The sequence below is a fragment of the Rhinoderma darwinii genome, chromosome 3 (genome assembly GCF_050947455.1).
Source record: "Rhinoderma darwinii isolate aRhiDar2 chromosome 3, aRhiDar2.hap1, whole genome shotgun sequence".
NCBI lineage: Eukaryota > Metazoa > Chordata > Amphibia > Anura > Rhinodermatidae > Rhinoderma > Rhinoderma darwinii.
The window spans coordinates 147956705-147974142 of record NC_134689.1 but is presented as its reverse complement, the minus strand read 5'-3'; positions in this window follow the sequence as shown (position 1 = coordinate 147974142).

Genomic DNA, 17438 nt, shown 5'->3' with positions numbered 1-17438 from the left:
AAAACGCAAAAAACAACGTCAAAATTCTCTCTTTTCTCCCATTCCCCCCATAAAATATAAAATAAAAGTTAATCTATAAGTCCTATGTACCCCAAAATAGTACTAATGAAAACTACACATTTTCCCGCAAAAATCAAGCCCACATACGGCCACATCGACGGAAAAATAAAAACGTTACGGCTCTTGGAATGCGGCGATGCAAAAACAAGTAATTTTTTTCTAAAAGGGGTTTTTATTGTGCAAACGTAGGAAAAACATATAAAACCTTTACATATTTGGTATCCCCGTAATCGTGCCGACCCATAGAATAAAGTTAACATGTTATTTACGCTGCATAGTAAACGGTGTAAATTTATAACGTGAAAATTAATGCTGGAATAGCTGCTTATTTTCAATTCTCCACTAAAATAAAGTTAATAAAAGTTAATCAATATGTTATAAGCATCTAAAAATGGTACAATTACAAAATACAACTCGTCCCGCAAAAAACAAGCCCTTATACGGCTATGTCGACGGAATAAAAAAAGAGTTACGACTCTTGGAATGCGACCGTGAAAAAACAAAAAATAATCCTTGGTCATTAACGTGCAAAATGGCCCGGTCATTAAGGGGTTAAAGAGGCTCTGTCACCAGATTATCAAATCCCTATCTCCTATTGAATGTGATGGGCGCTGCAATGTAGATAACAGCAAAGTTTTTGTTTTTTTAAACGATAATTTTTGCCCAAGTTATGAGCAATTTTATATTTATGCAAATTAGCTTTTCAATGGACAACTGGGCGTGTTTTCTCGTTTTACAAACTGGGCGTGTATTGTGTCTTTACCAACTGGGCGTGTATTGTGTTTTTAACAACTGGGCGTTGTGAATAGAAGTGTATGACACTGACGAATCAGCGTCATACACTTCTCATTGTTCCCACCCAGCTTCTTTCACTGCAGACACACAGCGTGATGTCACCCACAGGTCGTTCAACCTTGGCGTCGGACAGAGAAGATACATGGGCACCAGCCGTCCGAGAGTGTAATATGCTCGTCTCTAGGGAGTTTACTATGCTTACCTGCTCACGGTGATGCTGCTGCAGATTCAACTGTACTCTCTGATAGGGATGCACGGTGCATCGAAACTTTGATACTGTTTCGATACTGTGCATCCCTAAACGGTTCGATACCGCTATTTCCTGTATTTCGATACTGAGCTGCGCAGCCGCACAGCTCAGTATAGTAATACATGAATGTATGGGAGCGCGGCTGTGTAATTCAGCCACAGCCCCGCTCCTGAGTCATGATAAGTTCGCGGGGTCAGGATGATGCGATGCGGCCGGCGCTGCACTAATGAGCGGCGGCACTGGAGACAGAACACGGCGGGCACACTACAAAACACCTCCATGTGCCTGAACCGCCGCATCTCCTCATGCTGACCGCGCGCGCACTTCCTGTCAGGAGCGGGGCAATGGCTGTATTACACAGTCGCAGCCCCGCTCTATAACGGCGGAGATCAACCTCTCATCTCCGCCGTTATTCCCCTGAATGCTGCGATCACAGCTGACTGCAGCATTCAGGAGAAAATGAGCAGGGGGTATGCTCCTGGATCGCGTCACAGGGAATTCCTGTGACGCGATCGAGGGCCATCCCATATATGGGCAGACAGCCCAGGGTCTATTGACGGACCCCAGGGCTGTCTTACCATATTTCATGTTGTTAGGACATACCCAAGTATGCCCTAACAACAGCCTGTGTGCTATCTGTCCACAGGCTAATGTACTGGCACATATCTGATATATGTCTGTACATTAAAGTTTAAAAATAAAGTAAAAACAAAGTATTGTTAAAATTAAAAAAAATACACATACACGTTTTTTACAATAAACATTAAAATAAGTCTCAATACATAAAATACACATTCAGTAATGGCGCGCACAACAATTTTTTTGCATCATTTATGATGTGTACACTGTAAAAAAAATTAAATAAACACGGCTTTCATTCACTTATTAATGTGAGGTGCGAGGTGCGATGAATTTAACCTCCATGTTCCTCTCATTAATAGTAATTAACCCCATCATGTACCTCACACATTAAGGGTATGTGCACACACACTAATTACGTCCGTAAATGACGGACGTATTTCGGCCGCAAGTACCGGACCGAACACACTGCAGGGAGCCGGGCTCCTAGCATCATACTTATGTACGATGCTAGGAGTCCCTGCCTCGCTGCAGGACAACTGTCCCGTACTGTAATCATGTTTACATTTGCTGGCACTACCTTTCGAAAGCTCGCTTTCTCTTGTTTGTTTGTTTGTTTGTTTGTTTGTTTGTTTGTTTGTTTGTTTGTTTGGCAGTCACATGGTTTGGCCTGAGTTTTGTGTTGCTACTCTCTTCTCCCACCTGCTGCTCTAGGCACAAGTGTACTCGTTCCCAATTAAAAGTGACAGAGCAGATAAAGTCTAGGTGAGCTGGCCAATGACTTTCTACACCTTTCACTATATATCCTGGCTTTAGCACTAGTACCAGATAATAGTAGTAGTCCCTATTATTCCTGACTACTGTGCAAGGAGTGGGGCAGATTTTTAATGTGTTTATGCCAGTTTTCTCTGAAAAAAATGGTATTTGGGCCGAACGCCACTTCTTCTTACACATACAAGTATGTGTCAGGAAAAGTTAGTGTAGATTTAGATTCCCACTGACGACAACTCATTAAATCAAAGATTTACATCGCATTTGTAAATAGAAAAGTGTCAAAAAACAATGGTAGGTACGATCTGGTGTTGTTTTAAGTTAACTGCAATGAAATGCACTTTGTTGATAAATCTGGCACACTCTGCACTGGGGAAGGTAGTGGCGCACCTCTCCTACTAATAATAATAAATCTCCCACATTGTGTCAGCTGTTTTGTTACTGACCATCCTGTTTTCTGACATTGTTACTTATCCTGCCCAGACATGTGTCTTTTACCTGCCTCTGTATGAACTTTAACTGCTTTGACCCATTGTCCTGTGTAACTCAGATCTTGCCCGTTGATTCTGTACTATCCTTTAGGTTCTGGCTTGTCCTCAGTCAACAGTTGCTATTGAAGGCTATGTAGGGAATTGTCCACTGGGGATTCCTACTTTTAAAGTTTATACCTCCTTTCTGGGGCTCAGAGTAATGGATAATTCCTTAGACTCTGCAACTTTGGCCAGCAGTGAGCCAACTCCATTGGGTCCAACCCCTAGTTCCTGACAGAAGAGGCTTCTGTCATTATGTAGGTCTGGTACTGTATGTCAAACTGTTATCAAAATCGATATAATTAATTCTTTAAAGCAAAATGTATCATTCATGGGGATTTCCAGCATAGGCACTTAAAGGGAATGTGTCGCTAGAATTTATTTATTTTTTTTTTTAGTTAAACAGTTAGTGTATAAATGATTAAACATTGGTCTAATTTTTTAAATTTTTTCACGAGTCAGGAAATATTATAAATTAGATTCTAATTTATAACATTTCCCAGTGCTGGTCACTAGATGGAGCAATTCCCAAAATTGCAGCATTGGCATGTGGTAAAGCAACCACATTGCTTTATTCTGCAAAATTTGAGAAGACACACTCGCTCTAGTGAGCTCTCAGAATCCCCCCTCCTTTATCCTGGCTAGTGCGAGGAGAAAGGAGGGGATTGAACGTTCAAACCTCCTACACTGTGTGTCCCCATTTTTTGAGCGAACACACAGTGTAGTAGTTTAACATACAGTAGTAATCACACAGTAAAACACGTACATACACAGAAATAACTTACCTGCTCCTGCCGCCGCCGCTCCCTCCGGTCCGTCCGCTCCGTCTGCTCCCTCCGCTCCAAGTGCTTGCATTAGAACACACGTCCAGAAGCCGCGACCGGAAGTAGTAATCTTACTGTCCGGCCGCGGCTTCCGGTCCACAAGAAAATGGCGCCGGACTTCGCTCGGCTGAAGCTCCCGTTCGCATTCACTATGGGGCTGTATGTGCCGTATTCCATGTCTGTATGTGTCGTTAATCGACACATACAGAGATGGAAAAAAAATGGCAGCCTCCATAGACAAGAAAAAGTGTAAAAATAAAAAAAAGTAAAACACAAACACACAAATAAATAAAACATTTTTTAATAAAACACTAAAAGCAAATTTATATAAAAATTATTTTTTTTCGCGACACCCTTCTTTTAACTTTCTGCTAGATGCTCCTTAGTAGTAGACTGCAAACTGCTGATTAACAGTACATGCTGATAAAGTGACAATTTGTAGTCTATTGCTGAGGGCGGCACAACTCCGCTTTTTAAATGTGAGATCTCAGGAAAAGGAACATTTGCCATTAATGAGAATAAAATATCTACATCCAAAAGGGAAAAATGATCAAATATTAGTAAATCAGATGCAAGAAAGCAGCAGCCTTAATGTGGCAATTATGATTTTTACTTACAGACTGATTGAATTTAACCCCATCCCGCCGCAGCCATTTTTTGGATTTTTACTTTTGTTTTGTCCTCCCCACGTTCCAAAAGCCATAACTTTTTTATTTTTCCATTGATATAGCCGTATGAGGGCTTGTTTTTTGCGGGACGAGTGGTAGATTTTACCGCACCATTTATTATGATGTAGTGGGAGACTGGGAAATTATTTTTTTTTATGGCATTCACCGTGCAGTTAAAATGACATAATAACTTTATTTTACAGGGCAATACGATTACGGCGATATCAAATTTATATAGTTTTTTTTATGTTTTACTACTTTTACAAAGAAAAAACTGATTGTTAAAAATAAAATTTGTCTTTTGTCGCCATATTTTGAGAGCCATAACTTTTTTTTTACGTCGATTAAGTGGTATGAGGGCCTATTTTTTGCGGGGCAAGCTGTAGTTTCTATTGGTACTATTTCGGGTACATGAGACTTTTCGATAACTTTTTATTCCATTTTTTGAGACAGAAGACAGCGATTCTTGCGCTAGAATTTTTTTTATGGCGTAGGTACCGAGCAGGTTAAATAATGTTATTTTGTAATAGTTTGGACTTTTACGGATGTGGCGATACCAGTTATGTAAAAAATTATTTTTTTTACATTGTGCTTAGGGGAAAATGGGAAAAGTTTTCTTTTTTTTTAAACTTTGAATATTTTTATTTTTTTATATATTAAAAAAAACTTTGTTTAACTGTATTTAACTTTTTGTATAAGTCCTCCTATGGGAATTGAATTAGCGGTCATTGGATCACTTGCATTTTATACTGCAATACTAATGTATTGCAGTATATCGTTATACTGACAGTCTCCTATGAAGCCCTGCGTGAAGCAGGACTTCATAGGAGTACAAAAATGGCAGACCTGAGGGCATTCATCAGGCTGCCATGCCAATCATTGGCACATCGCAATCGTGTCACGGGGGGCGATGCAACGTTAGGTTCCAGCCTGTTCTCAGTCAACTGTTGCTATTGAAGGCTATATAGGGAACTGTCAACTGGGGATTCCTACCTGTAGAGCCTATACCTCCTTTCTGGAGCTCAGAGTGAATAATGGATAATATACCTTAGGATCTGCATCTTTGGCCAGCACTGAGCCAAATCCAATAACAACCCATTCGGTCCAACACCTAGTTCATGACAGAAGAGGCTTCTGTCATTATGTAGGTCTGATACTGCTGCAGCCAATCACAGGCTGCAGCAGTCACATGGAATAAAACTTCATCCCAGAAGGCCGGCCTTCAGGACAGCAGGGGGACGCGTCTCTATGGCTACGTAAATATGACATATTTATTTTTTTTGGTGCAGTTTTCCACAGCGGACATTCTGGCCGTAAAACTGCACCGCAATTTGGTGCGTTTTTTTACGCTGTGTGCTTTTAAGGCTGTATAAACATCGACTTTTAAAAAAAGACTCATTATTGGTAATATATTTGTAAAGTCTGGTGTTTATTACATGCCGTTTTATTATTATTGAAATATATATGAATCTTTTAGTGAATTGGCAAAATATGTTTACATTTTGATATGAATATCAAACTACTGTAAAAGAGGCAGCTGTCAGTGCATTTATATAACACATGCAGAACAAATGACAAAATGTTTGCCACAAGATGATAACCATTACAACAGTCATCCATTGACCTAGATTAATATTTAGAGTATGTTTTTTCATTGCTACAAGGTTCTGCCACCGAAGTCCTGTACTAGCATATTAATCATTTAGCAGCCTTTCTTATGTCTCTACAAAGCTGCCACTTCTGTAAAGCGGAAAAACACATAGTAATTAATATTTTACCACAAACATTCTATAACACTTCACTTATAAATTTCTCACAATCTATGATCCAACATAGCGATTTACACTAGTTATGGATGCTTCAACTATTAAACAGATATATTAGTTCTAAACAGACTTTAAAGGTAGAATGACGGCAGCGCTACCCTCGCCTTTCTTATGGTGATTGTGTATGCAGGATTTACCGCCCAGGGGAATATGGAGGGACATTAATTTTCCTGAATCTTTTCATACTTCACTGTATTACATTTATAGTCGTACTTAGTTGTGTTTGAAATTAGCCCTATATATAGAACAAGTTCTTAAAATTAAAGTACAATATACACTGTATACCCAATGACATCCTATAATAGAAAATCTGACTTTTGCACAATATAAAGGTGACATTAGTCATCTAAGCCTGTATAACATAGAGACTCTGATTCACTTCATATCTCCAGATGCAATGGTGTATTTATGTGCGTACATTGTGTCACCAAACTATGCAATACATTGTTAAAAAAAAAAAGTGTATAAGTAGAAGCCTGAACAAAACAAGACAGAGTTGGTTTTGAAGGAGTTTATATTAACCCTTTGTTGACAAGTGACGTAACTGCATGTCCCGGCAGCGAAGGGGGAGTATTGAGTCGGGCTCAAGGGTTGAGCTTGCTCCATATTTAACAGGTGTCGGCTTTATGTTACATCCAACACTTCACTGCAATGGCTGGGATCAGAGATAACTCGGAGTCTGGCCGATTAACCATTTAGATGATGTTGTCAATAGTGACCGCGGTATCTAAGCCATTAGGAAAAAGGTGGAGCCCCTCCGTCACCCCATCGCCCAAACCCAAGAAACTATTGCGGGGTGTCCATGGTTTTCATTGCAGCCTTAGGGCCTAATGAATGTCCCAGGTCTGCCATCCTTGTGCTTCTATTAAGCCCTGTCAGAGGCATGACTTAATAGAAACCAACAAAGAACACAATACACTGCAATACGTAGATATTGCAGTCTATTGTACCAGCGATCAAATGATCGCTTGTTTATGACCACTAGGAGGACTAAAAGAAAAAAATGAAAAAAACTTAAATAAAGTTTGTTTAATGTACAAAAATAATATATTAAAAGTAAAAGAAAAATCTTTTCCCATTTTTCCCCTAAAATACTGTAAAAACAAAAAAATAAACATAATTAATATTGATGCGTCCATAAAAGTCTGAACTATTATAATATAACGTTATTTAGTCTGCATGATAAACGCTGTTAACCCTTTAATGACCAGCCTATTTTAAACCTTAATGACCAAGCTATTTTTTTAAGATTTGCATCTTTGCATTCCATGACCTATAACTTTTTTATTTTTGCGTCGACATAGCTGTATAAGGTCTTGTATTTTGCGGGACAAGTTGTGTGCTTTAATAACACCATTTTTGGGTACATATAATTTATTGATTAACTTTTCTTAACTTTTTTGGGGGATAATAGAAAAAAAACAGCAATTTCACCACACTTTTTTGCGTCCTAAATTTACACCGTTTACCGTGTGGTATAAAAAACACAATAACTTTATTTTTTTCCTTTGTTACGATTGCAGTGATACCAAATTTATATAGATTTTGTATGTTTTACTACTTTTACACAGTAAAATCTTTTTTTTTCTTCAAAATTATTTGGATTTGTGTCTCCATATTTGAAGAGCCATAAATTTTTTATTTTTCAGCCGACGCAGCTTTATGAGGGCTTTTTTTTTTATGTGGGATGACTTCTAGCTTTTATTGGTACCATTTTGGAGTAGATGCAACTTTTTGATTACTTTTTATCACATTTTTTTAAGGCAGGATTCACAAAAAACAACAATTTTTGAATTGGTTTTAATTTTATTTTTTTACGGTGTTCGCCGAGCGGATTACATAATGTAATAACTTTATATTTAGGGTCGTTACGGATGTGGTGATACCAAATATGTGTAACGTTTTTACTTTTTTTTTTTTTAATAATAAAGCAGTTTGTAAGGGGAAAAAGTGGGTTTTTCATTATTTTTTTTTCACTTTTTTATTAATTCACTTTATTAAACTTTTTTTTTTTTTGTGCTTTTTTTTTACCAGTCCCACTAGGGGACTTCACTATGCGATCGTCCGATTGCTATTATAATACACTGCAATATTTCTGTATTGCAGTGTATTACTGCCTGTCCGTGTAAAATGGACAGGCATATGCTAGGCCGTGCCTCTGGCATGGCCTAAAAGGCATTAATTGGGGCAGATCTGGAGGCCTTTATTAGGCCCCTTGGCTGTCATAGAAGACACAGACACCCTGCGATCACACGCAAGGTGCCGGTGGGGTGAGAGAGGGAACTCCTTACCCCTCTCCAAAACCACTCAGATGCGGCGGTCGCTAATGAGCGCCGCATCTGAAGGGTTAAACGAGCGAGATCGATACAGATATTGATCTCGCCCGTTCGAGCAGGGAAGCTGCCAGCCCTCAGCTACCAAAGGTAGCTGAGAGCAGGGAGATTTAACGGCTCCCTGCTCTATTTATTTATTCTGATGCAGCGCCGTAAAAAGGCTACTGCATTGGAATAAAGCCCAATAGTGGCCACCGTAAAAACACTATGGGGCGGTCTCTAACGGGTTAAAGAAAAAAAGATAAAATTGTTGTTGTTTTTTGGTCACCTTACCTCCCAAATAAAATGGAATAAGTAGTGCTAAAAAAGTTGCATCTACCCCAAAATGGTACCAATAAAAACAACAGCTCACCCCCCCCCCCCAAAAAAAAACAATCTTTAGACTGCTCCATCGACTGAAAAAAAAAAAAGTTATGGGTTTCAGAATATGTAGACACAAAACAAATCCTTTTTTCTTTGTAAAAGTAGTACATTATAAAAAAAACGACATCAATTTGGTATTGCCATAAGCGTATTGACCTACAGAATAAAGTTAACATGTTGGTTTTACAGGACGGTAAACGCTGTAAAAACAAACCGAAAAAACAATGAAGGTATCACAGTTTTTTTTCCAATTCCACCCCACAAACAATTTATTTACAGTTTCCCAGACATTATATAGTATATTATATAGTACACTTAAATGGGGCCATTCATAACTAAAACTCGTACCACAAAACACAAGTCCTTATACGGCTATGTCAACGAAAAAAGAGTTATGGCATTTGGAAGGCTTTTCATGTGCGCACACTGGCCCTTTAAGGCCAGGCGCGCGCTTGCGCGCGCACCCTACGGGACCCAGTGAAGCAAGGCAGAAGTGAGTGCTGGCGTCTCCAAGGAAGGAGATGCCGGCCACCACTCACAGGTTCATGGCCGCGGCCGTCGAGGGGTGAGTAGGAACGACGGTCCATGCCCATGGCCGTTACATCCAGAATGACTGCACCTCAGTGAACAAAGCAAGGTCCATAAAGACATGGTTTGATGAGTTAGTTGTGGCCTGACCTCAACCCCATTAAACACCTTTGGAATGAATTGGAACACTGATTGCAAGCTATACCTTCTCCTGCAACTTCAATGTCTGATCTCACAAATGCTATTTTGGCTCAATTTGGGCACAAATTCCCACAGACACAATCCAAAATCTTGTGGAAAATCTCCTCAAGAGTGGAGGCTGTTATAGCCACAAAAGGAGCCCAACTCAATATTAACACCCATTGATTTGGATTTGGTTGTCCAACAAGCTTATATAGGTGTGATGGTCAGGTGTGTACATACTTTTGGCCATATAGTGTACATTAATATGTTTACAAAACTGATTCCAAAATTATTTAACTATATATTTTGTAGTGCTCTATCAGTATTGTGTAACTGAAGACTTCTGAAGGCTATGTGTGATTTTAGAAATGCATAAGATAGTAAAGAATAACTCCAGTCATTACATAGATTTACATTGATGAATTCTCTATATATAACGCTAGGGATGACAGGGCAATATATTTGATGGTAATGTATTTACAACTGGTATTTTTTTTATTTTTTTACATGTTTACTGCCCTAGCAAGGCTTAGCTGCCAAACAACTGTGTGTACCAGACAATTAACAACTTTATAGAGAAAGGTAATTAACAAGTGTCCGACACATTTCCTAGTACTGGGATGAAGCAGCAAACAGCAACCACTATCTGCTACAATGTATAAGTGATACTGTATAGCTATGTTCACAGAGGTCGGATGCTGCAGAACATTGCACAGCAAATCTGACCCAGATTCCACAGGAAATTCCGCTGTAAAGTTAGCACCAAATCGTACTTATTTTCGCTGCGGAAAACAGCCAACTAAAAAAAAGATACACTACCGTTCAAAAGTTTAGGGTCACTTAGAAATTTCCTTATTTTTTAAAGAAAAGCACAGTTTTTTTCAATGAAGATAACATTAAATTAATCAGAAATACACTCTATACATTGGTAATGTGCTAAATGACTATTCTAGCTGCAAACGTCTGGTTTTTAATGCAATATCTGCATAGGTGTATAGAGGCCCATTTCCAGCAACCATCACTCCAGTGTTCTAATGGTACATTTTGTTTGCTAACTGTGTTAGAAGGCTAATGGATGATTAGAAAACACTAGAAAACCCTTGTGCAATTATGTTAGCACCGCTGTAAACAGTTTTGCTGTTTAGAGGAGCTATAAAACTGACCTTCCTTTGAGCTAGTTGAGAATCTGGAGCATTATATTTGTGGGTTCGATTAAACTCTCAAAATGGCTAGAAAAAGAGAGCTTTCATGTGAAACTCGACAATCTATTCTTGTTCTTAGAAATGAAGTCTATTCCATGCGAGAAATTGCCAAGAAACTGAAGATTTCCTACAACGGTGTGTACTACTCCCTTCAGAGGACAGCACAAACAGGCTCTAACCAGAGTAGAAAGAGAAGTGGGAGGCCCCGCTGCACAACTGAGCAACAAGACAAGTACATTAGAGTCTCTAGTTTGAGAAATGGACGCCTCACAGGTTCTCAACTGGCAGCTTCATTAAATAGTACCCGCAAAACGCCAGTGTCAACGTCTACAGTGAAGAGGCAACTCCGGGATGCTGGCCTTCAGGGCAGATTGGCAAAGAAAAAGCCATATCTGAGACTGGCTAATAAAAGGAAAAGATTAATATGGGCGAAAGCACACAGACATTGGACAGAGGAAGATTGGAAAAAAGTGTTGTGGACAGACAAATCGAAGTTTGAGGTGTTTGGATCACACAGAAGAACATTTGTGAGACACAGAACAACTGAAAAGATGCTGGAAGAGTGCCTGACGCCATCTGTCAAGCATGGTGGAGGTAATGTGATGGTCTGGGGTTGCTTTGGTGCTGGTAAAGTGGGAGATTTGTACAAGGTAAAAGGGATTTTGAATAAGGAAGGCTATCACTCCATTTTGCAATGCCATGCCATACCCTGTGGACAGCGCTTGATTGGAGCCAATTTCATCCTACAACAGGACAATGACCCAAAGCACACCTCCAAATTATGCAAGAACTGTTTAGGGAAGTAGCAGGCAGCTGGTATTCTATCTGTAATGGAGTGGCCAGCGCAGTCACCAGATCTCAACCCCATAGAGCTTTTGTGGGAGCAGCTTGACCGTATGGTACGCAAGAAGTGCCCATCAAGCCAATCCAACTTGTGGGAGGGGTTTCTGGAAGCATGGGGTGAAATTTCTCCCGATTACCTCAGCAAATTAACAGCTAGAATGCCAAAGGTCTGCAATGCTGTAATTGCTGCAAATGGAGCATTCTTTGACGAAAGCAAAGTTTGAAGGAGAAAATTATTATTTCAAATAAAAATCATTATTTCTAAACTTGTCAACCTATATTTTCTAGTCATTTTGCAACTCATTTGATAAATATAAGTGTGAGTTTTCATGGAAAACACAAAATTGTCTGGGTGACCTCAAACTTTTGAACGGTAGTGTATACTCACCTCCCCTTTTGCTCCCGTAGTGACATATGTGTCCCTGCTCCCTCATCTGGTCTCTATGCAGCTGGCCTCCTGTGATGACATTTTGTCAGTGAGACCGCTGCAGCCTATGATTGGCTGCAGCGGTCGCATTTGTCAAAATGTCATCCCAAACGTCCGAAAAATCGGAAGCAGAGCCCCTCCAAACATCTGCCCATTGACTTCAATGGGAAAAACGGCGTTCTGTTCCGACGGGCCTTTTTTATACGCGCCCATTTTGAAAATGGCCGCGTAAAAAAATTGCCGCGAAAAAGAAGTGCAGGTCACTTCTTGGGACGTTTTTGGAGCCGTTTTTCATAGACTCTATTGAAAACAGCTCCAAAAAGGGCCGTAAAAAAAGCAGCGAAAAACGTGAGTGGCTTAAAAAACGTCTGAAAATCAGGAGCTGTTTACCCTTAAAAACAGCTCCGTATTTTCAGACGTTTTTGAGTTTGCGTGTGAACATCCCCTTAGAGAACACATACACACATATTTTTGACTGACACTTTACTTTAAAGGGATTGTCTGGTGAAATGGTATTCATTGTCTATCTTTAGGATAGGCCATCAATATCTGACCATTGGGGTCCGACTCTCGGTACCCCCACTGTTCGCTGTTTAAAGGGGTGGCAGCGCTGCTTTCTTTTCAATTCTTACACAGCTCAGCACTGCACAACACTGTCACAGTCATAGTGGCAATGCACAGTATTCCAGTATTGGGAGGAAGCTGTAATACTGTGCACCACTACAAATATGATGGCTTTGTGCAGTGGATCTGCAGTGAGTTATCTAAGAGAATCTGGATAAAGAATTCCTCTGGCCTTCCAAGTCTTCTCCGGGAGGCAGGATTTTCTTTGCTGAAAAGAAGGACCATTCATTTCACCCATGTATCAACTACTGATATTACTTAATAATATTACCATCAGGAATTGCTATCCCCTTCCACTGGTCCCTGAGCTCCATCAAATACTAAGGTCTGCTAGGATTTATTCTAATAACAAAGGGGTGCTTAAAACCTTGTCTGCATCTGAGTAGTTGAAAAGTGGAAGCCCGCTATGGACATTTTTAATATCTGGCAATGCCTCTTGAGCTCTGTAAAGCTCTGCTACTTTTCAACAGTTTGTTAACGACATTTTTTAGGATTTCTTGAACAGTTTTGGTATTATTTACAGTACATTGACGACATTCTTAACTTCTCTGCATCATTGGAGGAACACAAACACAGGTTCACAGGAAAAAGGACCGCAGTCGACTTAGTGTTCACAGACTATTCGCTAATCCTGAAAATTATGAGGTCCAGAGAGACAGTGGAATTTCTTGGTTTCATTTTCTACACCAGTGGTATGCAAATTAATCCCAAGAAAGTGTCAGCGGTCGATTTCCGTCAAGTCAAATAGAGGCTCAGAGATTTTTTGGGCTTTCTACCAAGACTTTATTCAAGACTTCTCTTCTTTTGTACAGCAGTTGACCGCTCTAACCTGTTCCAAAGTTGCCTTTTTCTGGTTGCGATCCACTCAAGAAGCATTTGATGACCTCGCAAATTTACTACAACACTCATGCATCCAGCTCCTTTTTTACTGTTCATTGTCAAGGTTGTCAAACGATCTGTCACAGCTATGAGTACCTATATAGAACCAGACCTAACGATAAACGTTATAGTAAACGTCCACACATATCAAGGAAAAACAGACAATAAATACCTATAACTGTATGTGAAGACAAATCAAATCTCCCAAAAGGGAAAAATAATGACACCAAGTACAGTAAGTAACTTGCAAAAAATATAAATTCTTTATTACAATATACATAAGAACATGTTGGCCATCAGGACCTAAAAACCACAGACAATTAAAATATACAATGTGGAGAACATGAGGCTACTCAGAATGGCCTATATTCAACATTCAATAATATCGAACAGGGTCACTATGACAGTCATGCTATAAATGTACAGTACAAGGATAACCTACACCACAAAATGTGTCTCCAAAAAGCATGCTGAAACAGAGCAATGTAATACAGACCCTGTAAAAAATAGTATACACGGGAGACTGGTAGCTAACACTGAAATCTCAGTGTAAATAAAGTGGTATAGAGACCAGGGTATCACCAAAAATCAGAGTAGGTCCCAGAAGCCATACCAACCCGTGTATTGCATATCAAGCCAAAAATTAGCTCCACAGCAAGAGCCCCGACGCACGTTTCAAGGGGTACTATGGGGTACTTATGATCTGTCACAGCTATCCTCTTGCAGAGAGTAGGATGATCAGAAAGCCTTTTGCAGTCTATCAACTTCTTTGAAGAAATTGCTTTAGGCCGAAAGAAATTATGATGCCGCAGATAGGGAACGGTTAACTATTAAACATGCATTAGCGGAATGGTAAAACCTGCTAAAAGGGCGGATCACCCATTTAAATTTATAATTCCTCTGACCATGCCAAAACTGGGAATATCAGAACTGCCAAAAGATTGAGACTGTGTCAAGCTCAGTGAGCTCTCTTCCTTTCTAGATTTTAATTCCATTTAACTTTTCAGCCAGGAATAAAGAATGATAGCGCTGATGACTTATCCTGTTTACTCGGTTCAGATCCAATCTTTCATAACGTCCCGAATTTACAGGAGAACAACTTCTAGACCTGATAAACTGATTCTTCCTCACAGTCTGCCTCTTAAATACTGTAAGTATCTAAGAACACTGTCAATCTAAGAATGGAATTCTCCTTCTGGAATATAATTTTTGTACCTTCTAATCTCAGATGGACTGGTCATCTGCCAGAAGATTCTCTTCTTTGCATGCCGTGGAAGAATCATAAAAAAATATTTAGTTCATAGAACCTTCTGGTGGCCTCACTTAATGTCACACTGTAGATCTTCTGTTAGGTCCTGTCCAGAATGTGCCCGGAACAAGGCCACCCATGCTAGACCTATAGGGCTTTTGCAGTTTCTCTAATTTTATTCTAGGCCTTGGAGCTCAATTTTGATGGACTTCATCACAGACCTAACAGGTGCGCAAGAGTTCACTAAGATAGCTCACTTCATTCCCTTAAAAGTACTTCAAACTGACAGATGAAAAGAACAAACCAAACTTTAGACCAATATCTCAGATGTTTTACTTATGTTTCTCCTCCTATGTCGCTGTCCATTTTGCCCTTGGCAGAGTAAGCTTACAACAACTATTTTCATTCATCCATTAATCAGACTCAGCAAACTACTGCTTCTACCCCACAATAATCACTGGCCTTCCACAGGACAGCTCTGTACCGTTTGTCCAGGATAAATTAGAACTTTCCTGAAATATGCTCAAAAGAGTCACAAGATTCACAAAGATCAGGGAAAATGTATTTATAGTAAGGCTGAGTTCACACGTTGCATAAATTCTGGGGTTTTTCCGCAACGGAATTAGTTGGGGATAATCTGCAGCAAATACAGTAGCAGCAAAGTGGATGAGATAAAACAAATCTCACCCACACGCTGCGTAAATAATAAGCGGAAAAACTGCTCAGAAATTGACCTGCAGTGCAGAATTTTATTCTGCAGCATGTCAATTGTATTTGCGTAAACGTTGCTTATTTGCTGTGGGTTTTCCCCATTGAGTTCAATGAGGAGGTAAATCCTGCAACAAAAAGCAGTTGTTGCGTTTTTTTGCGGTGGGTTCGCAGCGATTCTGCAGCAAAAAATGCAACTCAGAAAAAAAAATCTCATACTTACCCGAAGTCTGTGTTCCTCCCTCCAGCATGGCCTCCTGGAATGACGTTTTATCCCATGTGACTGCCAGGCCAATCAAAGGCTGCAGCGACGGTCACAAGGGATGAAACATCATCCCAGGAGGCTGGCCTGGATGGCTCCAGAGGGCTGGCCTCATGGATGACGCTTCATTCAATGTGACCGCCAATGCAGCCAATCACAAGCTTTGTCGTAGGATAAGGGAATGATTTAAGAGGCTGGAGACCTTAAATAGGAAATACTCTTGAATTCCTTGCTTGATTCCCAGCCTAGATGGTGAGTTTCCATGGATTTTTCTTGCTCTTAGTGATTCCCTGTGTTTTAGCTATACTGTAGCTTTTGCCTTGACTCTTCTTGATTCGATAATCCATGTACAGACCTCCGACTTAACCCTGACCATGTTTACTGATACTGATTTGTGGATGCTAGCAGGGTACGCTCTTTGGCTTAGTCGAATATGGAGCGTTACACCTTTATTAAATCCATATGCCCTACTAGAACATAGGGGTTGTCTAATGTAATGGCAGGAAGGAGGTGAAGGGAAAGTGAGCCCTAATCTACCCACCGCCCTGTCCCTGCCTACTTGCAACGACCCGCCCTAGGCGACGAGGTACAACTGGGCGGCGGTCCCTACGCTGGCTAAGTGCACAGGAAGACAAACAGGGAACACGCAAGGGAAGGGGCAGTAGCCACGGAACACCACGAGGAAACGGGGCGGCGAACGAACAGTCAGGACCAGGACGAAGTGAGTACACCCGAGCAGGCACGGAGACAGAAGCAAGCCAGGGCAAGCAAGCAGGTCAAGCAGAACTGCAGCAAGGCAGAAGCACGGCAGAAGCAGGCTGGAGCAAGCAGCAGTGGGGCCAGGAATCCAAAAGAATTACAAGCACTGAGGGAGAGCACAGAGCAGGTAATAAAGGGCAGGGGGCGGAGCTAACTCCGAGAGACCAGGCCGCGATAGGCTCTCCCACTCCTGAGCCTGCCACCCTGGTTGGTGGGAGATGGTGTCAGTCGAGCAGGTCTGGCCTCAGGTGTGGATTGATTAATCCCAGGAGTATAGCTAGATGAAGTACCTGGCAGATCCCTAACAGTACTCCCCCTTTTATGAGGGGCCACCGGACCCTTACTAAGGGGACCCGGTTTAGTGGGGAAGAGGAGGTGGAACCTCCTGATCAATACCCCAGCGTGAACATCACGGGCAGGTACCCAAGTCCTCTCCTCCGGCCCGTATCCTCTCCAATGGACCAGGTACTGGAGGGAGCCCTGGACCATCCTACTGTCCATAATCTTGGCCACCTCGAATTCCACCCCCTCAGGGGTGAGAACGGGAACAGGAGGTATCCTCGAGGGGGACCAGGACGGGGAGCAGCGTTTAAGGAGGGAGGCATGGAAGACGTCATGTATGCGAAAGGATGGGGGGAGCTCCAGACGGAAGGATACAGGGTTGAGGACTTCAATGATCTTATAAGGTCCAATAAATCGGGGAGCAAACTTCCTGGACGGGACCTTAAGGCGCAAGTTCCTGGACGACAACCAGACCAAATCCCCGACGACAAAC